At 42.5% G+C, this 22927-nt stretch overlaps 1 long non-coding RNA gene across 1 annotated transcript; it reads right to left on the reverse strand.

Moving 5' to 3' along the window:
- Positions 1-1646: 1646 nt before the first annotated feature.
- Positions 1647-7727, reverse strand: LOC132647085 (uncharacterized). Its single transcript, XR_009585354.1, has 3 exons — positions 7591-7727; positions 4662-4805; positions 1647-3441 (listed from the first exon to the last, which is right to left on the reverse strand). It is a non-coding gene; the product is annotated as an uncharacterized LOC132647085 (long non-coding RNA).
- Between the last annotated feature and the right edge of the window lie 15200 nt (positions 7728-22927).

Raw genomic sequence — 22927 nt, forward strand, 5'->3', positions numbered from 1 at the left:
TTGGAAAATAATAAAGAATAAATTAAAAATGTATTAGCAAAAGATCCCAGGAAGAACTCTTGAAAGGAAGGGCCCTGCATGAGCCCCTGAAAACTCAGAGCTTCTCCCAACATGTGCCTGAAGATGCTCTCACAGATGGACACAATGGAGAGAAGACTCCAGAGAGCGAAGCTGTGCCTCTCTGAGTCCTTTGCCAGAGGACCTGAGGTGGGAAATTCCTTGTACAGGCCATGGATTTGGACCTGACACCTTCCAGGGAGCCCTATAGGCAGGGAGCAGGAGGCCCTGCCCTGTTGTGCTGTAGACTAGTGAACCTGCAGCCATTGCCTCCTTAACTATAGTTGACCCAATAAAGTCTCATTCTCCTGTTGTTTTCTGAGGCAGACCCTACACCCTCCTGCTTTAGCTTCCCTGTCACTGGGGTTTCAAGTCTAAATGTCCGCACTTGGCTTCTCTCTCTCTCTCTCTCTCTCTCTCTCTCTCTCTCTCCCTCCCTCCCTCCTTTTTTTTTCTTCCTCCTCCCCCTTTTAAAATCCAATCTTATGCAGCCATGACTGGCCTCAAACTTGCTTCTTAGCTGAAGATGACCTTCCACTTCGGATCTTCCTGCCTCTCCTTTCCAAGCTGCAATAGGGGTCGGGAGACAAAACCTGAGGCTCCTGCAATCTTCCTGCCATGGTGTCATGAGGGGAGAGAAAACCTCACTAGAGAATGCTTCCATCTTATCAACCTATAGGCAAGTCTTATTAACCTATAGGCAAGTCTGTGGGACATTTTCTCGATTAAAGACTGATGTGTGAAGTCCTAGCTCCCTGTGGTTGGTAGCAGCCCTGGGCATGGATCCTGGGCACTATTAGAAAGTAGGCTAAGGAAGACATGGGAGCAGGCCAGTAAGCAGCATCTCTCCATGGCCTCTGCTTGAGTTCCTGCCTCCAGATTCCTGACCTGACTTCACTCAGGGATGGACTGTGACATGGAAGAGTCACGGAGCTTCATGGAAATAGCGTTTGTCACAGCAACAGGAAGCAAATTAAGTCAGCACTGAGATATATGAGGCAGGACTTGGAGCAGAGACTGTCAGGAGGGCACTGCTTCATGAGGGAGCACAGGCTGTCACCGTGGGCGGTCCTGCTCCCTAACCTTAAACATTTGTCCTGAGGTTTATTTATGTGCTTGAATGATTGTATGTAGAGACACTGTGTGTGTGTGTGTGTGTTGGGCCCCGAGGTCAGAAGAGGGCATCAGATCCCCTGGAACTGTCATTACAGACGTGAGCTGCCATGTGGATGCCAGCATCTCCAGCCTTCCCCCACCATATCATTCTTGCACAACCCCCATTATCGGATGACACAGGACTTCAGCTCCAGAACTCTGGAGCTCTAACTAAAACCTCTGATCATTATCTGACATACAACGTTGGAGAATCTGTTGGAGCAGCACAAGTTGTTGTAAAATCCAGGGCAGAAACTTACAGAGGACAATCTGATCTTAGACTAGAGGAAAAGGAGGAGAAGCAACTAATTAACAATCAAGTTTACTAAGAACCTTTTTGTCACCAGCAAATACTTTGTACAAACATTTGCAGTATTGGTTACAGTAAAAACCCTGTCCCCAAGGAATTCAGAGCATAAAATTCCAATTGCATTGTTCTAATATAAGAATAGCCACACAAACTACCCAGATTTCTGGTCTCAGATATGTATGGTTTATTGGAATACCTATTGCAAGCTGATCGATCAGGGCCACAGCAAGCAATCGGGAAAATAACTGTGACATCTACACGTTCTTACAGTAGTTTTTATAGAAAGAACCAAATGCGAAAGACATGGAGAGGCCAGGAACACATTTTGGCTTACCTTACAGAGCAATATTACATGTTTGGCTAACTAGACGAAGTATTATCAGCAACCCTTTAAGCTGATTGGTCCTAAGTGAGGTAAGTGAGCCAGGGCTCAGGGTCCTCTGGAGCACATCAAAGTGTAGCCACCTGTTTAGATAAGAAGGAGGCAACCAGAGTGTAGCCAAGTGAACAGATGACCAAGTAGCAGTTATGGCGCTATGGAATCATAAGGCCAGCTATGAATAACCCTTTCCAGGAAGCAGAGTTGAAAAGCTTAAAATGTTGAACTTAATTTTGCCTTAGAAACAAAATGGAAGCTGAGTACAAAGATGGATGCAGCCTTGTCTCAAACAGCAGGCTCCAACATTTCCCCCCTTTTGAGTTTGGGCCTAGTGTCAAATCGTTGACACTGATTCATCCTTTACATCCAGGGAGTTACATTGAGTCTTTAAGACCATAGCCTAATTGTTGAGATTCTCCTGTGGGTGAAGGACATAAGGGCATTGGAAATGCATGGCCAGCAGGTCAGGGCTAACAGCAGTATACACAGATGTTGGCAGTAATTAGGGACATTAACCAAGGGGACAATTGAATAATTTTTCAAACCAGTTTATACCTTGCTGTCTTTCTTGATCTCTATTCATGTCAGGTTTGACTTTAGTCAAAGTTTTTAATTATTCCAGAATGATTAGCATAAAAGCAACATTGTTCTTCTAGGGCCGTACATAATCCTCCTTTCTTGAGGAACAGTAAGTCTAATGCCCATCAGTTTTTCAAGACCATTTCAGCCAGGGAGTCCATTTGTTATCCCAGGAGTGAGGTGGCTGAATATAACTGAGCCAAATCTTTATCGACTTGTTCACCTAGTTGGTGAAGGCTTGTCTGCCTTGTGAGCAGAGCAGTGGTCCCTGTGGCTGCTGAACCTGCTGTGCCACCCCAGTTAACACTGAGCAGGAATAGAGGCCCACGTGAGCTCTGCCTGCCGGTCCTTCATGGTAGGTGAGCTGTGTACAATGTGAACAAGTGCGCATAGCTCGGGCTTTTGTTTGTTTGTGAAATGGCTCACAGAGAGACAGGGAGAGACCTGTGGTGCGTGCAAACCATGTGCCTTTATGAGTTTCCAGGTTAGTCTTTTTCATCCCTAGGGAATTAGACAACTTTATCACCTCAGTGTTAATAGGGTATCATATATAATCATGCAAAGGGCATAATGCATAACCAGGGGGAACCGGGTTAAGGGGCCTCATCAGATTCGTGATGAGGGTAGTACCTCTGCTGCAGTACAGAAACCCACTTGTCCCTTATGCCAGGGATTTTCAGCCTATTAGGCGAGAAAATGGATGACGTTGTTCTCTTCTGTAATTGCTTCTGGCTGACATTAGGATCTTATCATCAGGGGTCCGGGAAGGCTGGAATGCCAGTCAATGGCTGGACAATGGGGCAAAGAAGCATCTGATCAGTTGATCCAGTTGAAAGACATGGAGGAATCACATCACCCGGATGGGTTTACATCAGTTTTCAGGAAGCTCAGAGCTTAGCTGCTTGCAGTCCGCAGGTGATCCCTGAATGGGGTCTGTCAGCCAGGTGAAAATCTGCTGAGACTAATATAGATTAAAGGTGGAATCAATTTTTTCTAGTAATTGGGGAAGGTGAAGAATCCCAAGACCAAGGGAAACTCTCATTTTCAGAAACAGGTGGGTATACTTATCTGGAGTCCACCTGACTTGTAGCAAGTGGGTCCAAGTTATTTTCTGAAGCTTATAATAATCTTTTTAAGTTTACAAAAGGAGACAAACTGACTCAGGAAACAATTTTAAATCTGATTAATGTTAAATATTAGAACAATACAATACCATAGTATTTTAAATCACTTATCATCATTGGATTTTTTATATCCTTTGGTCTTTCCTTAAACATTTAAAAATTTTAATTATTTGTTATGAGATACAGGTGGTTGATTTCCAGGTGTGGTATAGTGAGTTTCTTTCAGACAGAGGAACAATAAATAAAGAGTTACTCTTTTATTAGTCTAGTCCTCAAATGCACCAGAGATCTGAGAAGGATAAATTATAGCAGGAAATATAATCTAAATATCCTATGTATCAGTTAAAATGGCAGAGGTTTATCCATTACCCAGACGGCCATTCCATTAGGCTCCTATAGTGTTGATTGGGAGCTTTATTGGGAGCACAGGTCCAGGGCAATATCGCTATTTGGCTGCCAGGCCCAGCAAATCTGAGAGCCCTTTTCTGGAAGGGGAACATGGGAAAGACTGACCTCACCTTGTCATAGGCAATGTGGGACACGTAACTCCAGGTGTCCTTTTTGTCCTTAATGTAAGCCAGGCCTTAGCAGTAGGTGAGGCAATGGGGCAGTCTTGCCCACTGGTTATTACACCACAATTCAAGTGCAGTCCTTTTTCATTGAATATCTTCTTGGAGACCTTAGGGTCACCATTAGGAGCTGGGGTCTCTGTCATAGTAAGCTCTTTCATTAAACATTTAGATGCTATACTCAGCAGCTCTCTGAAGTGTCAGAGGACCATTCACCTATTAGTTACCCATTCCAGGCTAACCATGAAAACATAAAGCAAGAAGCTGGATAAAGCTCAGTCTTGACATTTACCATATCAGGTCTTAGAATGATTTTATTATAAATATATTTCTGAACACATTAAAGAACCTGACTTATCTGGTGAACAATATTAATCTTTTAAAAATGTATAAATTACACATTTTTGCATTATTTCATTCACAATGTAACAAGACTCCTTAGTGCTAAGTGTAGGTGCCAGCACTTACTTACAATGGGCCAAGGTTACCTGATTTGGCTGATGAGAAATGAATCTTAACCAAGTAGGGGTAGAAGGTTTTAAAGCAGCCAGATTACTCTAATGCCTGAGGGAGTGCCTTGGGTTCTCAGGAACTGAAAGGTTCTCTGTGTCCCAGAAGCCATTGATTTTAACCTGAAAAAAAAAAAAAAAAACCTATGACATATATTTTGCAAAGCAGCTAGATCAGGCCAATTCCATGATTCATTGCAGTAATTTTTTTAGTGGATACAAGTCAATCTTTAAAGCATACATAGAGTAGCAAATTATTCTCAAGGCTGTTATGCTGACAGTACAGCCAATAACAATGCCTCTCAGAGGCATTTCTATGAACCACAGTTTAGAAGTCCCAATTACAAACAGAAAAATAATAATGAAAATTATTTTTGTCAGGTTTTAAGCAATGATGAAGGATGATTCATCTATCTTTGAATGTTAAATGGTTACTATTTTATCAAACATGGCCTGAACATCAATAGCCATTGGTAGGTAACCATCTTTGCCTAATATAACCATAACCAGCGGCATCCAAGTCCTAAAATGTGTTGATATAAACAGGGATATTATTCTATTTTCAGTTAACAACGTGAAGCAGAAGATCAGGCACAGAGGCCCAATATATTTCATCGGTAACAGACGCATTTAACAGAGATAAAAATGGCAAGGATCAGCAATTTTGTAGTCACAGCTTTCCCCGAGATTGCATAAGCTTCACCCTTAAAGGAAGATTCTTTCAAAGACCCCAAGTCCCTGTTCTCTTTTTAATTCTCCCCTCTCAGGTGCAGCCTGAGTATATGAAGACCCAATATCAGCACAGAAGCAGATGCAATCTTTAATGTTGCCATTAATTTCTATTGAGAGGGACAGGTGGCATTCTGACATGTAGCGTTAATATTTTTAGTTGTTTAAAAATAATTGTTTCTGCCTCTTCATTAACCATCAGGCACCTGACTGTCTGATATGGCTGACCATCAGCTTGCATCTCCTAGTTTTACTCAACAGTCTGTGATAATTTAGTTATTTACTTTTGTTTAATTTTGAAAAAAATATATATAGGAGGACAAATAAAGCCCACGCTGGCAATCAATTATGCCCATAAACACAGTCATGGATATTTTAAAGAATGCAGCAATAAGCACTCAACCTTCGTGTCCCAATCATTTCTAACCGTCCATAGCAAAATGACAATTGCTGAACTGAAGCTCTTTCAGCACCATGATCCCCTAACACAGAGACCGGGAACTTCCTGATCCCCACATGGCACCTCATCAGGGCACACAGGAGCTCCCTGTATGGCCCAGTTGATGTGTTAAGAGACAGCTCTCCTAAGAATGCTAGTGAAAACAAGGAGGCCAAACACACACACACCCTTAAATCTGTCTCCGCTAGTGATTACCTTTTAAATATTGTAACTTTTTAATCTACATATATCTGTTGTGGTGGTAGTACCGTCAATAATAAATTAACCATATGATTTGCTGGCAACCCGAGGCTATCTCTGCAGAAAGGTCTTTTGTCTCCTCATAAAGGGTTGAAAAACTGTTTCAGGTTCTATGTCAGACTGTTCAAGGTCATGTCTTATCGTATCATAAGATAGGAAATTTTTAGTTTAGTAAAGACATTATAATAAAATACCTGATAAACTTTAAAATGTTCCATAGTCTCATACATTTAAATATTTTAAAGCTGCTTTTGCAATATCAAAACAAAGTACCTTTTGAAGTCACAGAACATAACCATAATTTTCATTAGACAAAATCAAATTTTAACAGTGTAAATGATTTCTAAAATCGACATTAAGTGCATTACTTTGATGTTATAAAGTTTGGCTGGCAGCAAGAAAAGCTCTTGTATATGAACACATAAAGGTGCCTCAGTTAGTGCCTCATTAATCAAGCACAGCCTCAAACTTTGTCTCAAAATAGTGACGTTTCTTTAAGCTACTGAGGGTATACACTTGGTGCCCAACTATGAGACAGGAGAGTAAAAGCACGTTTGCTCAACAGTTTGCACCAACAGATAGTTTTTTCTTTTTGCCGAGATTTGAGCATTAAATTCAGAAATATTTTTACTCCTTCAGAGTTAAAATAGAAAACCAAATGTTGCCAACACCAGTGGCTTCAGTAAGAAAAACATAACATCAAAAGTTTCTCTTAATCATGCATTTTAAATATCAATATGTGCATTTCATTTGCACAGTCATAAGCTTGGTTTTAGGTGGAGAGGCCCACCTCCCCACCCTGGAGCTGTTGTCTTCAGCTTATCCAGTTAGGGTACGAGATCATAGTCAGGACGGGAGAGTGGCAGGTGTCAGAACTTCTGAGACCCTGTCTCAACTCAGGAGTAACTTTAGAGACCTGTTTCTTTAGTTGGCTCGTGCTATTTGTTGTTTAGAATGGCTCCAAGCCTAAGTTACAAGTATAAATTAACTTTTTGTTACAGATGCGTGTTTTTAAACAATATCCAAAAAATTATAAGTCAATAATCTATAACCAAAATACTAAACATTCTAAATTTATTTTCTTTTTTTATTAATTACACTTTATTCACTTTGTATCCCCCCATAAGCCCCTCCCTCCTCCCCTCCTAGTCCCAACTTCCTTCCCCCTTCTTCACGCATGCCCCTCCCCAAGTCCACTGATAGGGGAGGTCCCCCTCTCCTTCCTTCTGATCTTAGTCTATCAGATCTCATCAGAAGTGGCTGCATTGTCATCATCTGTGGCCTGGTAAGGCTGCTCCCCCCTCAGGGGGAGGTGAGCAAAGAGCAGGCCAATCAGTTTATATCAGAGGCAGTCCCTCTTCCCACTACTATGGAACCCACTTGGACACTGACTAAATTTATATTTTTAAGAACAGTCAGAAACAAACATGTAGTGGGTATATACATTTATATATTTAAAGCAGACAAAACTTTTCTTACTTTTTTTTAGCTGTAATTTCAAGGGAGGGACACCTTGCTATCTGCTGAATCCAATTCTCATGGCCACAGAGGCTTTGCAGCAGGACCAGCCATCTCCTTACCGGAGAAACTGAGAAGCAGCCGCTGCCCCTTTGAGAGCATGCGCAGATCAGCCCCGGGACTGGTGCCAGTTTCTGCTAGGCTCCAAGGGCAGAGCCAGTTTATCAGTTCAGCTGCCTTATTTTTCTGAAAATTCTTGAAATGAGTTAAAGCTAAACCAGCAGGTGAAGTCTGGCCTTTTTCCCAGAATATAAAACACGGAGCACAGGAACACATTTTGGCTTACCTTACAGAGCAATAACACATGTGTCTAGTTTGGCTAACTAGACACACCTAACCTTTAAGCTTATTGGTCGTAAGTGAGGTAAGTGAGGCAGGGCTCAGGGTCCTCTGGAGCACATCAAAGTGTAGCCACGTGTGTCGATAAGAAGGAGGCAACCAGAGTGTAGCCAAGTGAACAGATGACCAAGTAGCAGTTATGGCGCTATGGAATCATAAGGCCAGCTATGAATAACCCTTTCCAGGAAGCAGAGTTGAAAAGCTTAAAATTTTGAACTTAATTTCACCTTAGAAACAAAATGAAAGCTGAGAACAAAGATGGATGCAGTCTTGTCTCAAACAGCAGGCTCCAACATGTGTATGTTTCGGTTCACTTTATTAGGCTGATATATACAGGATTAAAAAACATTGTTTCAGTCTATTAAGTACAAATATTAAAATCACTCTTTACAGAGTTGCTATGCTGTGCAAAGCAACTGGGCTAGTAGGGCAGGCACACACTACAGATGTGAGTGGGAAGCCCCGTGCCTCCAGGAAGCTGACTGAAGGCCCCTTCCTGGATTACTGTGGACCCTGAATCAATATCAGTGCAGGGCTGGGGACCGACAAGCTTTTCCAAATCGGAGTCTTACTTAAAGGGCCCTTCCCCAATTGCTCCAGGGATGGATGGACCCTGAACTGCCTGCAGCTCTGCCCTGCAGACACAGAGGCGCGCTTCCTATGAGGGGGTGACACTTCAGTCAACACCAACTCTGCCCATCACCCACTTTGGTTAAAGCCCTTCTGCTGCCTCTCTGCATAGACCTGGATGGATGGTGAGATTTCTCTGCCAGGTCATATCCCAGGGGAGACAGCCCGGCGTCCTTTGTACATGGTGACCATAGACCTGGATGGATGGTGAGATTTCTCTGCCAGGTCATATCCCAGGGGAGACAGCCCGGCGTCCTTTGTACATGGTGACCATACATTTATACAGCAACTTTCCTCTCATCTGTGATTTCAAACATTTGTTAAGAATTGCTCTCCCAGCTGAGCAGTGGTGGTGTACTCCTTTATTTCCGGCACTGGAGAGGCACAGGCAGGTGGATCTCTGAGTCTGAAGCCAGCCTGGTCAATAGAGCTAGTTCCAGGTCATCCAGGGCTACACAGAGAAACCCTGTCTCAAAAAATCAAACCAACCAAACAATTGATCTCCCAAACAGAGGCCTGTTAGGAGGATGAAGTTTAAAAGTGGCAGTTTTTTCTAACCTAGCTATCTCTCAAATAATTGATTCTGAGATCATGCTGGCTCAGTTACTTTCCAGCTGCACGCTCTAAGTTACTTGCATTTAGTTTTGCCTGGCTCACTCTGCTGTAGCTGTCTGTCCTCACGGATGATTCTCTTGGAGACTGCTCATCATGCCCGACCTCTTGACAACCTTCTTCACGTGCCTCGTGGCCCACTTCCTCCTCCTTGTTCTTAGACTCCTGACTCAGATTGGAAGTCCAATCTTCCTATCTCCTCTGCACAGTCATTGGCTGTTCAGCTTTTTATTAACCAATCAGGGATAATGGGGAGAATTATTTACACCACCTTGATACAGAAGATAGTTTAGCATTCATGATAGTGCCTGTGTCTGGACTGTAACCGGATCTTGGGGTACAGAAACCATCATCTAAATATATAGTGTACAAGACCCTATTCACCATCTCCTCCCTTTAGTCTAATAAAAGCTCTTCCTTTTTTCTTATAACAATAATCTTTTTATAATAAGGACAATTATGAAACAACTATGAAAACTATCAGGTAAGAATTACATTCATAATGTTCAGTCCATTTGTATTTGACAACTTTAGAGAGAGTACTCTATCCTCTCTTGGTGAGTTCAGAGTTCTGTATTTAAATCATTTTCTATTATAGCTGCATTTATAAACCTAAAAATATCTACCCAGACCTAAAAATGTCTTTTAAAAACATTTTCATAAATCCTAAACAACTTAAGCTTGTAAGACAATAACTATCTAGCCTTCAACCTCATCAGAGACTTGAGAAGGAATGAGTATTGCCTGAGTGTACAGAAAGTGCAGAGAAAGCAGCTTCCAAAACTATAGAAATGACAGAGACAGCGGCTGCCTGAACAGCTACCACAAATTTCTCTATGACATTGGAGCATCCATCTTCAGCCTTCTGGCCCGGCCCATGACAGGTAATTTCTGAAGCAGAAGTTATGAAGGACTTGCCTATCTTGTCATGGAATTTGCTCAGGAGGCAAATTCCCTGTGTCCAGTTTGGACAGCATTTTGTCTGCAGTAGAAGCAAGATAGTTTCTTGTCTTGAAGCTTTTCCTCCTTTGAAGCAAACTCCACATGGAGGTTTTTTGATGCTCAAAATATTCTTTGAAGTAGAATGGGAGTGCTGCCAGGAACTGACATGTCACTGCCAAAAAAGCCCCTTATTAATAACAGATATTTAAATGTCATATTCTGTGGCTCTCTGAGGGTTTTGAAGACCAACTATCTATCTATACCTGAATATATATATTCATAGTATATTTTAGTATGAAATATATCCATTGTTTATAGTATTTACTATCTGTTCAACTTTGAAAACACCTTTCTGTAATTAACTAGGCTAGTATCTAAGAGCACTGTGAGTTTCACTGTTAGCTTGCCTTTCTTAATTATGCTAAACAGTTTGTAAGAGCAGCTTTCAAGGTTTAGAACTTCACATTGTATTTTTAAATTAATTGCATTGATTTGATACCTTAAATAAGAGTTGAAACATGTATACATAGTTTGTTATAACAAAATATAACCTTAATTTTCTATCAATACACAAAGATCTATACCAATGTAAGATTTTGGCTAGGAGTAACTTTTTAGTTTAAGAGCAGATTCAATAATCTACCCTTAATTCTATTATTTCTATAGTATTCCTATATTCCCCTTTTTAATTTTTAACCCTTCTCCTTTCTTTTCTCCCTTAGTATTAGATAAGAAAGATAGAGGAAAGAAAAATAGAGAAATCCCTGAGTCTAATATCCTATACCATGTTTGCTCCCTGATCAAGAGCATTAATAGCATATAACCAAACAAACCCCTATTAACAAGGATTATTACTCAACAAATGACCAAAACCATCGACCCCCACAGGACATGGAGCATCATTCTCTTAAAATTCCCTCCTGCTGTCTTGGGGCATTTTTCCCCTTTTGTGGGGGGGCAAAAACATTGGGATAGTGTTCAGTCTTAAGAAAGCAGGCTATAGTATTTGCTGTCCATTCTATGGAGAGCAGGAACAGGTGAACAGGACAGCTGTGAAAGTGCAGGCTTAAATGAAGTCTTGACTGGTACAGTCTGAGAGGCTGGACCAATTGAGGTCACCTGGGGTCAGAAGTGTTCTTTGAGGCTGTCCGGGAAACAAGTTATACTTTAGCTTGGACAGTACAACTGTCTTAGTCTCAGTTTTTTTTGCTCTGAAGACACACCATTGTTAGAAATTGTGTGGGATGAGAGTTACACGATGAGTTCACAAATCAAGCCACGTGACTGGTTCCACATGGAACGTTTATCAGGGAAAGGGAAGGAGTCGTAGAGACCGTCTCTGGATGAAGCAGGAAAGACAGAGGAGGAGCTTCGAGTTCTCTTATAAGGGGACCCAGAGCATGTGCAGGTGGTTCCAGGTGCTCCATAGGTGGCTTCACAGATGCCTGATATCCGGTTTGTCAGGTCCCTTGGGGCTGGCCGTAGAGATGCCTGCTTATGGATCCCAACATTCCTCCCTTTTTGTTTTATTAAAAAGTGAGGAGATAGGAAGGGGTGATGGTGGGGAGAGGCATAGGATGACTTTTGCTCTTCAAACTACTTCCTGCTGATTAGGGGCATTGTCATTCTCGGGTACAGCTGATCCCCACCATCAGGGTCATTGTCATCTGGTTCTGTGGGCAGAGGTTAATAATCCTGTAGGAGTAACTGATTAATGGTTTGGTTAAAGATTTTTTGCATTTGTTGTTGGAAGAATGTAGAGAGGAAGTTAATTAAGCAGGGTGCAAAAAGCAAAAGCAGAAAGATGAGCAGGAGAGGTGTGACAAGGGGCAGAATCTATTTCCATATGGGACTCTCAAAGGCCCAAAAGCTATAGGCCTTAAGCTGTTCTCTTTGTTTTTGTAAATCTGTCTGGAGTTGTTGGATTTTGTCTTTTACTATACCCGACTGGTGAACATAGAAACAGCATTCCTCCTGGAAGAAGATGCAAAGACCATCTTCTTTAGCTGTGAGGAGATCCAGTCCACACTGGTTTTGAAGTGCTACTACTGCCAGTGAGTCAGTCTGTCCTTGGAGGGTTAGTATTGTCTGAGCCACTTGCTGAAGGTCCTGGATGAACTGAGAAGAAAGCTGATGACACAAAGTTAGGGAAGTGGCTAGTCCCGCTGTCCCTGTCCCAAGAGCTGCAACAGCCAGCAGGGGCAGGATTTGAATTGTCCTTTTATCCCGCTGGGCTTAAATTTTGAGTCCACAACTGGGATTGGTAGGGGCTCCTTTTTGTTTATCACCCCCAGCTCAGGGAAGAGGAGTACCAGAGTGCAAATCCTGACCAATGAGCAGGCAGACGATGGTAGACCTGAGTGCCACAAAGAATCGAGAATTATTAGCAGTAGGGCATTGGGATGAGGTATCAAGGATTACAGTTTCATTACATTCTAAGGAACTTAGCATTCCTACAGAGTGTGTCCCACTTGCCACGACAAAGAGGGTGATATGAAAAAGGTAGGGGGTTGTGGCAACATCAGAGTCAGGGCAGTTAGTAAGTGGTGAAGTGAGGTTACTTGACAGAGTCACTGCAGAAGCTGTCAGCAGTACTTCTGAGTTGGTCCCAGGTGGTACACACAGCCAGGAAGCTTTAAAATGGCCCAGTTGGGTCACATTAAGGAGCTTGTAGGCCGAAGTCAGGGTCTAAAGTAGGAGATGAAATGACAGGTTTGTATTATTTAGGAGGAGGGTATCAGAGAGGCAATGACCTTAGATGCCATAGCCCGCCAGCAGAGTCAAATAGTTCCTGGGTGGGGAGTGAGGATTGAAATAATTAAAGCAAGTCACATTAATACAAGAAAGTTGTTCCTGGAACTGCCAAACTTGTTTTCTAAAACTGCTTCCCTGTAGCAGGTATAAAGAACCAAAGCACATACACTTCATATGCCTCTGGCTTTCCACACACACTGACCTTCCATAGCTTTCTATGTACCTTCAGGTTAGCTTTCCAGCTCCATTCTTCTGGTTTAACCAGACGTCCTTACTTTAGACGAGCTATTCTTTAATATCCCGGTATCTTGCTCTCTCTTGCTTTTCAGACAACATAAAAACTCCCATCAAAATCCTTTCTGTCCTGACATGATACTGCTGGACCCCAGCATGGGCTTATTTCATGACTTATTTTTATAGGCAAAGCAAAAACAAGTCACACAAACAAGTTTTAAGGAACTTTCTCTTTTCTGTCTCAGGGTGAAAACATGTTTTTCTATAAATAACAAAGCAGCTAGATAAACAGGCAGCTCTCCACACTTAGAGGAGTGTTTAATCACCTTCTCTACCTCTCCCATCCCCAGGGATTGGGTGTTATACCAGGTGGGACCCTGTACCTGAATGACCACAGGGGAATGGTGCCTAGCAACAGAGGGATTTTGGACATCCTAGACTTGGGGGTCCACTTGAGAGGCTGGTGAAGGAACCAATGTGTCACAAATGGTAGGTAGGGTAGCTAGGAGGAGGAGGAGAGAGGACGCTGGTGAGCTTGGGGTCAGGGGAGTGGGTGGAGTAAAGGAGAATGAGGCTCTCACTTTGGCTAAGGGACTAAGGGAACTGGACAGGTTGGCATTACTAAAAAGGAATGAGTCAAGGGAACACCCCTGAAAACACAATTAAGTGGTGGAGTCTGGCAAGGCTGGCGAGGCTGTCCCCCTACCCTGACAATAGAGGAACTACAAGGAGGGGTTGGTCCCCAGTACTCCGTTAGGACTGAGTAAGTGGCTCTGGTGTCCACAAGGAGATGGCCCTCCTTGATACCATGATGATTACCCATGGCTCCCTGTTAGTGATGGCAGTAGTCCAGTGGTCCTCGTGCCTTAGAAGGCAAGGGAGCCTGGGTAGTGGCTGAGGCTAGTTGGATGGCCTCAGCCAGCTTTGGTATTTTTGCTCGTGGGCTTTTTCATCTCTCCCATGGTACACCTTAAAGGCCAGTGCTAAGACTTCTGCCTGGGGAGTCAGAGGTCCCTTCTCCAAAGATTTAAGCTTATCCCTGATGTTGGGGCAACTTTGGGATAAAAAAAATAGGTCATTAGGAGTTGTCTGCCCTCTGTACTTTCAGGGTCTAGCTTAGTGTATTGTAAAAGGGCCTTTGTAAGGTGCTCTAGGAATTGGGACGGGTTTTCCTTTCTGTCCTGAATGACCTCCTGGAGCTTTTTATAATTAACTGGCCTTGTGGAGACCAGCCAGGAGGCAGGTCATGAACTGATCTCTGGTTAAAATGCCTTGCAGAGCACTATAATTTCCGTTGTGGATCCTGGTCGGGTATCACCTCAGCCCCAACTGGGTGTGAAGCATTTGTTTGGTGTACCTCATCTGCATGTGTTTTAGCCTGTTCCCAAACTCACCTGCGTCCCTCAGGTAATAGGTTATTAGTCTATTGCTAGGGAAGAGGGTGAGGATTTTGGAAAGGCCGAAGGAGAAGAAGAGAGGGTAGAAGAGGAGGGGGAAGACACCAGAGGTTGTAAGGATTCTGGAGAAGCTGAAGAGGAAGAGGCTAGGGTAGGAGAGGAGGGAGAAGGCACCAGAGGTTGTCGGGATTCCGGAGAAGCTGGAGGTTGAGAGTGGTGGGGTGGAGGTTCATCTGCAGGGTCAAAGGTAGAGAACTCCTGGGGTTGAGACTTTATAGAAGTTGGGTAGGAGGACAGGAAGAGCAGAGAGGAGGTTTAGAGTGGAGAAGAGAGAAAGCTGGAACATAGGGTACTTCCTTCCATTTACCAGAGAGCTGGCAGTACTTAAGAAGATCCTGTAAAATACTGGGATTTAATGTGCCATTATCGGCCAATTTGAACCCTTACCTAAAGAATAAGTAGGCCAAGTCTTATTACAGAGGAGTATGAGTTTAGAAGCCTTTAATTCAGGCTCCATGTGTAATGTTTTAAAATTCTCCAGAAGACATCCCAGTGGGGACGCTGGAGGGACGAACGTCTGGGCAGTTCCCACTGGGAGGCAGAGAAGTCAGTGACCTTGCAGAGGCGTCCCAGAGGCAAGGTGTGACTCAAATGAGAGGTTCTACCTGATCCAATAGCTCATCAGCTTTTGGCCAGAAACCGGGGCCCAGATGCCCAAGAGCATGGCTCGAGAGCACGACAGTCCACCTAGTGCTAGGACTTCCCACAGGAGAGAGAGGGGGAGAATAGACTGTGTGTGAGTGGGAGACTCTCCCAAGGGAAAGTGGGGCCCTAATGGAGATGGAGGTGCAGCAAAGGGGGTCAACCATGGCCAGTAAAGACTGTGATTGAAGGGGTCCCAAAAGGTAGAGGGAAGGTGCCACTCTCAACGGTCAATCTTCCCTTACCCAGAGAAACGTTTATGCTGACCAATAGGGGAACTCACCAATTTAGCCAGTGTTGGATGTCACTGTAGTGATCTGGTTGCTGGAAAGTGGGGGTCATGGGAAGATTTGGAACAAAATAGGTCTCCAGCAGCCCCAGTGGGGTGCCATCACTCCCCATGCAGTATGCTCACTGGAGTGAACCTATTCCTGGCTGAATGCACCATTGTTAGAAATCATTAGAAATCATGCAGGATGAGAGTTACACAGCAGGTTCACAAATCACGCCACGTGACCAGTTCCATGTGGGAGGTTTATTAGGGGAAGGGGAAGGGGAGGAAATGGGAAAGGGAAGAGGGAAGAGAAGGGGAGGGAAATGGGGAAGGGATCACAGAGAGCATCTCTGGACGAGGCAGGAGAGAAAGAGAGAGAGAAAGGTGGAGCTTCGAGTTCTTTTATAAGGGGACCCAGAGCATGTGCAGGTGGTTCCATGTGGTTCATAGGTGGCTTCACAGATGCCTGATACCCAGTTTGTCAGGTCCCTTGGGGCTGACTGTAGAGACGCCTGCTTACAGATCCCAACAACCATGATCAAGGCAACTTTTATAACAAAAACATTCTATTGGGGCTGGCTTACAGTTTCAGAGGTTCAGTCTGTTATCATAGGGCAGGAAGTATGGCAGCCTGAAGGCAGGCATGGTGCTGGCTCAAAAGATTTCAGAGGAGAATTTTAGTATGTGGTCTAGAGATAGTTCTTGTAATATTTTGGCAAGGCATGTGGCTCCTTTTTGTGCTTGTCTGAAATCTTTTGAGCCAGACCCCCACAATTCAAATCAGCCTCAGCACCACTGTCTTCCATCCTTTTACTAGTATGTTGCATTAGGCCCCATTTAAAGCATTCCTCTGCTTTTCAAAGTCCCTACATCCACATTTCTCAAAACAAACACACAAACAAAACATGGTCAGGCCTATCACAGCAATACCCCAGTCCCTGGTACCAACTTCTTTCTTAGTTGTTATTGTTTTTGTTTTTTTTCTGTGAAGAGACGTCATGACCAAGGCAACTCTTATAAACATTTAATTGGTACTGGCTTACAGTTTCAGAGATTCGGTCCGTCATCAACACTGCAGAAGGCATAGCAGCATGCAGGCAAACATGGTGCCGGAGAAAGAGCTAAGACTACATCTTGATCTTTGGGCAAGGGAAGGGCACTGTCATCTTCAGGCAACCAAGAGGAGGCTTATTCGCACCAGAAAGTGCCTGGGAATAGGAGGAGATCTCAAGTCCACCTCAATAGTGACACACTTCCTACAAGTAGGTCACACTCTAACAAAGCTACATTTCCTAATAGTGCCACTCCATATGGCCAAGTATTCAGACACACGAGTCTATGTGGGCCAAACTTATTCAAACCACTACAGTAAGCAAACTGTAATAAATGTTCATCTATACCATATGAAAGGATGGCACGGAGAGTGTGGATTTAGTACCCAACAATATTTATTGGCTATACATAGCTGAAATTCTAGATGCAGACAGTTTCATGTCTAAACCAATCCCAGAGCTGTTCCCTTGCAGAGAGATCAGCAATACGTGTTGCTATTGTTCGCCCTCTGGATTTCTTTCTTCATGTCAGCAGCCAAGATGTTCAGGAGCTCTCTCCTGGTACAAGCTGAGTTCATAAATTTGGATGGAATCCAGTCTATTTTCTCCTGTTGATAAAAATATGACCCCCCCCCCAATGTAACATGTTTTCTGTCTTCCATTTTGAAGTTAGGACGTTCTTAGTATAACAGGCTGATTTAGTTCAACAGGGTTTTTTTTTCCCATAAAAAAAGTAATGAAAGTTTTGGTTTCTTTGTAAACTCAGTTATGTTATGTAAATATGTTTTTGTTTTAATACCAAGTATGAGATTTCAGTTTGAGCTTTAGTTTGCCCACAGCTGATAATTGTCTCATGCAGGATGTGGCTTTTGCCAGCTGGCAACAGCCTACCTCGTGCCTCAGGAAGCATGGAGAGGGGCGTGGTCTAGGACTCTGGGGATATAAATTTGAGAGCCCAGAAAGAGAAGATGAGGCATTTGGTGTCACTGTGTGGCATATAGCAGTTTGGAGAGACCAGAGAGATGGAGGGTGGTTTGGAGAGAAATGCTTCAGGATGCAGTGGCTTAGAGACTACTGGCTGCCTTTGCTCTTGACAGAGATTGGTATAGAGCCCTAAAAGAACCCCTTGACCCTAGACAGCTAATGGAAGTAAAGGGGTCTGTGCCCCCTCTCCCCATTAACCTTCTCTCTTCTCCCTAGGGTTGGGGGCTGGTGGAAGGGAGGTAGAGGTATAAATACCCCAAACAGAGTTTAAAAATGAGTGCTATAGATGGTGCTCAATGTGGTTGGTAAGATTAAAAATGGCTAAAAAGTGGCATCCAGGTGTGGCTTAGAAATAATGGGAATTTGGTTTCTAATGCCCTACAGGAGATGGCAGGTTATGAATGAATGAATGTACTGTTTCAAGATGTCAACAAAGGGTTTATAATGGTGGCTGCCTCTGCATTCTCTCTCTAGTTGCTCCTAGAGGAAAATTTTTGTTTTTGCTTTGTCTTCTTCCTGTACTAAGTTTTAAAAAGATTGGAAGAATGACTGATGAGATATGAAAACCAGAAATGTCAATCTATTTTATTATTTTGGAAAGGATTGCAGATTTGGCAGTAAAGCAGGAAAGTTTATGGGTAGAAGTTAAAGCACTTGGGAAGCAAAGCCACTCACTGATAAAGGGAGAAAACGAGTGTTCAGACATGGTGGTAATTAAAAATGGGAGTTTTCCTGCTCTCGCCACCCTGTCCTGCTCCATGCCTCAGGTGTTCAGAGCACCTGTATACAGCAGGGGTCTGGAAAGAGCAGGAAGCCAAAAGAGCTAGAGGAATTACCTGAGGCTATGTAGGCACCATCAGCTTTTCCAGTCTTTTTGCAACATAGGCCTACAAATGATGGTGATGAAGCTTACAATGAGATGACGTGGTGTCCAGTAGAAATGCTGGATATAAAGCATTTTGAAGAGTCTATTGTATGTTATGGAATGCACAAATGTTAAGGAACTGCACTACCCTAAATAGACTTATTCCCCAAGACTGGAAACAGCTGGTGTCAGCTGTGCTAGGAGCTGGTCAACAGTTACAATGGCTACCATGGTGGAGGAACAAAGCTATAAAAATAAAACAACAAAATACAACAAGGGGAATAAATGTTTAAGATCAACTGCTTGGTGAAGGACATCATGCTGACTTACTATAACAAATACATCTGACCATGCAGTAATTGAACAATGTCATGCTGCAACCTTAAGAGTTTGAGGTATGGTTAAGGAGCCTGGTAAAACAACCGCCTCATTTACTAAGGTAATTCAAGGCCCTGGAGAAGCCATCACCAACTTCTTACAGAGATTGGATTCAGCTCTAAATAGAACCATACCAGATCCTGAGACCAGGCAGGCATTGACAGAGATTATGGTGTATGAGAATGCAAATACAGAATGTAAGAGAGCACTTAGACCACTGAAAGCATAAGCAACCCCAATAGATGAACAGATAACAGATACAACTGATTTTGGCTCTCAGGAGCATCATGCCAATATCATAGGTAGGAGTCTCAGAAATCAAAATGGTCCTTGCTTTAATTGTGGTGAATTTGGCATTTCCAAAGAAATTGTAAGCTAAAAGGCTTCAAAGCTCAAAATTGTGGGAATGCTAACTCAGTGAAATATGGTAAGTTCACTCTTACCCGTGAATAAGCAGCTTCTACCCACAATGGATTGCCCAGATCCCCTGGAGTATGTAGGCATTGTACAAAGGGAAAGCATTGGAGTGACAAGTATATATCTAAATGGAATTTAGAAGGTAGCCTCTTGCCACTGTTAAACAAACGGACAGACATGTCAGCTCGAGGCCCTGCAGAGAAAAATATGAGCCATACTCTTCTGGTCAGCCAGGAGGTAACAAACAGTCGGGACTATCAAGACTACATATTACTGATCTCACCTACACTACTAAAGGCAGCAGAGCTTTGGATCTCACTACAAATATGTCTCTTACACTATCCACGAAAGTTAAATGTTACAAACTATATCCACTGGTGTTTAGAGTCCTTTGCCTTCAGGGACAATAGAGATGATCTTGGGAAGAAATGTGTTAACTTCTCATGAATTTATTGTGTATCCAGGTACTGTAGATGGAGATTACAAGGAAGAAATTAAAATCATGGCATATGTAAATAAGGACATTCAAATTAATACAGGGACAGAACTGCTCAGCTGATACTATTTTCTTACATTAATGGCAAAGCCACTCTAGAAGAAAGAACAGGAACATTTGGAAGTACTGAAAAACATGTGTTCCGGCAAACAATGGTTAATTATCAAAGACGCAAATTAATGGTATAAATGAATGGTGTTGAAATAGGTTTGGTGTGATACGGGAGTTGATGTCAGTATAATTTGCCCAAAGTCTTGGAAACAAGAACGGCCACTTCAGAAGGTTTATACACAGTTTATAGGAATTGGCAAACTATCTCAAATAAGACAAAATGTATGTTGGATTTATCATGGCAACTCCCTTATCAAAAACCTCCAAACACACTATAAGTCATTGCTTAAAGTGTTTTGCTACAATTAGTATTCCTTCCACTATAAAGACTGATAATGGTACTGCATATATTAGTCAAGCTTTCCAGCGTTTATGTACACAAATGAATATAAGTCATAAAACAGGTATTCCATATAATCTTCAAGGTCAAGGAATTGTGGCGTGTGTTCATGGATCTCTTAAGAACCAATTGTAAAAAATAAAAAAGGGCGAGTTATATCCCCAAACACCACAGAATTATCTTAATCATGCTCTCTTTATTTTAAATTTTTTGATGTGAATATACAAGGCCATTCTGTGACTGATCCATTGTGTCTTGATCCTGTGTGGATTGAAACCCAATAGTGGGGTAGAGAAATTAACATTTGAATGAACAAGGGTAAATTGTATACATTTCACAAGGACATTAAACCAACACTTAGGTAATATTATTTTCTTCTAAGGCCTCTGATGGGGTTGAAGACTAGATACCAAAGATAATTATGCCCAAGTAAAATGGAAAGGTCCAACTACTGGAATATGGCAGGGCCCCAACCCTGTTTATGTTTTTCTGCAGGATGCAGAAGGAGCCAGGTAGATCCCAGAAAGGCTGGTATGATTTCTAGGAGATGTTCCCCAGAAGGAGGATGTTCCTGCTGCTGAAATTCAGTCCTGATGGTGAATGGAGACCTGTATTGGGCTTATGCTCCTGGCCCACCTTTGTTTCATTTGGCTTCTGGGAGAAGATGTTATGCAGAGTGCCAGAGCCCGCCAGCACAGTTGAATAGTACCTGAGTGGGGAGTGAGGATTCAAATAATTAAAAAAAAATTACAATACACAAGGGATCAACTTGAGAGGGCTGTCAGTAATGACTGCAGCATGGGATTATTCCAGAATTCATTTTTTATAGGCCAAGCAGAAACAAGTCACATCAATACAAAAAGAAAACCAAACTTTTCTAAAACTACTTCCCTATAGCAGATATGGTCCAAGGTGACACAGACAAGCTTTAAGGAACTTGGAACAAGTTCTAAGGAACTTGGCAAAACTTCCTCTTTTCTCTGTCTCAAGGTGAAGGCCAGGGTGAAAACATAACAAAGCAGCTTGACAAACAAGCAGCTCTCCACAGCAGAGAAACCTTTTATGCAATGTGACTGGACTTGATTGATCTGGTAATCAGGACAATTCTCAGCAAAATCAGGAAGAATGAAAAAGAGGACTGACTATGAGATTTGGTCTGATTCTAGTTTTCAACTGAAGAGTATAAGTTAGTCTGGGTATAACTCCATTTTGAAATGAGCCATCTTGACTGGGAGCTGAACTCAGGTACCAGGAAATATCACAGAATGTACACTTGGCAGGAAACAAAGTTAACTCTCCTAGAAATGGCCTCCAGGAAATATCACAGAATAAATACTTAGTAAGAAATAGAGACAATCTCCCCTGGAAGCAACCAGTGGGAATCGGCTGGGAAAATTCTTTCCAATGTTCCAGATACAGTTTAGAAGAATAGCATTTGTGATTATGTTCCTCAGAGAAGGTCACCTCACCCTCTGACTTTTACCCAGTCCTGTAGTTGCAAGGCATGTGGCCCTCTGTTTTATGTCATGGAAATCCCCTGCTTGCAGTCTTTCCCTTTAAAAACCCTGCTCACTCAGGGCTCAGGGTCCCACTTCTCTACTGCTGTGTGAGACTTGGATCCCGAGTTTGATCACTCTCGTAATAAAACGCTCTTGCTCTTGCATCGAGTCAGCTCCTGGTGGTCTCTGAGGGTCCTGTGATCCCGGCATAACACAACAGACCTATATTTGGAAGCTTGCCATGCCTTGTTGTTTGGAAATGTTATACAAGATTCAAACTTTAATGTTTCTTACCATCAGTGTAAGCTAACAAACTGTTATTTCTAAGCTTTCAAATGAACAACAGGTTCTGGTTGTTCAACAGCCTTTTATTATGTTCCCTGTAAATGTTTCTCAGGCTTTGTATTCTGATAAGGGGTCATCTTTTAAGTCACTTTTATAGAGTGTTATAGAACTTGGCTTATTAATGTTAAAGCTGATCTGCATAAGATTAAACTCCAGTATCTATCCCAGGGGAGGTTGGCTGTAACAACTCTCTGAAGAATATTCAACCTAAGACAGGGCATGAATGAAGGAATCCGTGTACCAATGATGGGTAAGAATGTAGCTTTTAAGAGAGACAACCTAAGACAGGCACAATCTTCTGCTCCATAGCTCTGAAGTTGTGGTCAATTAAAAAAAATATATATATATAGGAGACCTGTTGAGAGCTGCTTGTTTGTCAAAAACATGTTTTCAACCTGGCCTTCACCTGGAGACAGGAGTAGGCAGGAAGTTTTTTCGAAGTTCATTTTCTTTTGTTTGTGTGTAGATCACACGGACAGGTGGTTGAAGTAAGCAAATTTGACTTCTGCATGAACCCCTTCATTGTATCAAGGTTCTTTGCTCTATAAAAAGGGATTATTGGAATAAACCGTGTGGCAGTTCTACTGGCTACCCTCTCGAACAGATCCCATGTGTGTTAGTTTATTAAATTTTCTTTCAATTCTTACTCCCCACTCAAGAACTGTTCAACTCTGCCAGTGGACTCCAGCAGGTGCTGATGATTATTAATATTTAATATTGATTTATCTTTTAGTTAAACAACCATTATTCCTAAACCAGCTGTATACCCAAATCACCACACAGAGACTAGGATTAATTTAATTAACCTAGAGTACAATGCTGAGCAATAATTACTCCATCTTACACTTCCAAGCCTGCATAACTTCCTTCCATCCAGATTTCCCACATTATACTTGCTTTTTAGTGATATCTCAGATCCATTTCTTT

This window comes from Meriones unguiculatus, chromosome 14, assembly GCF_030254825.1.
Source record: "Meriones unguiculatus strain TT.TT164.6M chromosome 14, Bangor_MerUng_6.1, whole genome shotgun sequence".
NCBI classification, from domain to species: Eukaryota; Metazoa; Chordata; class Mammalia; order Rodentia; family Muridae; genus Meriones; species Meriones unguiculatus.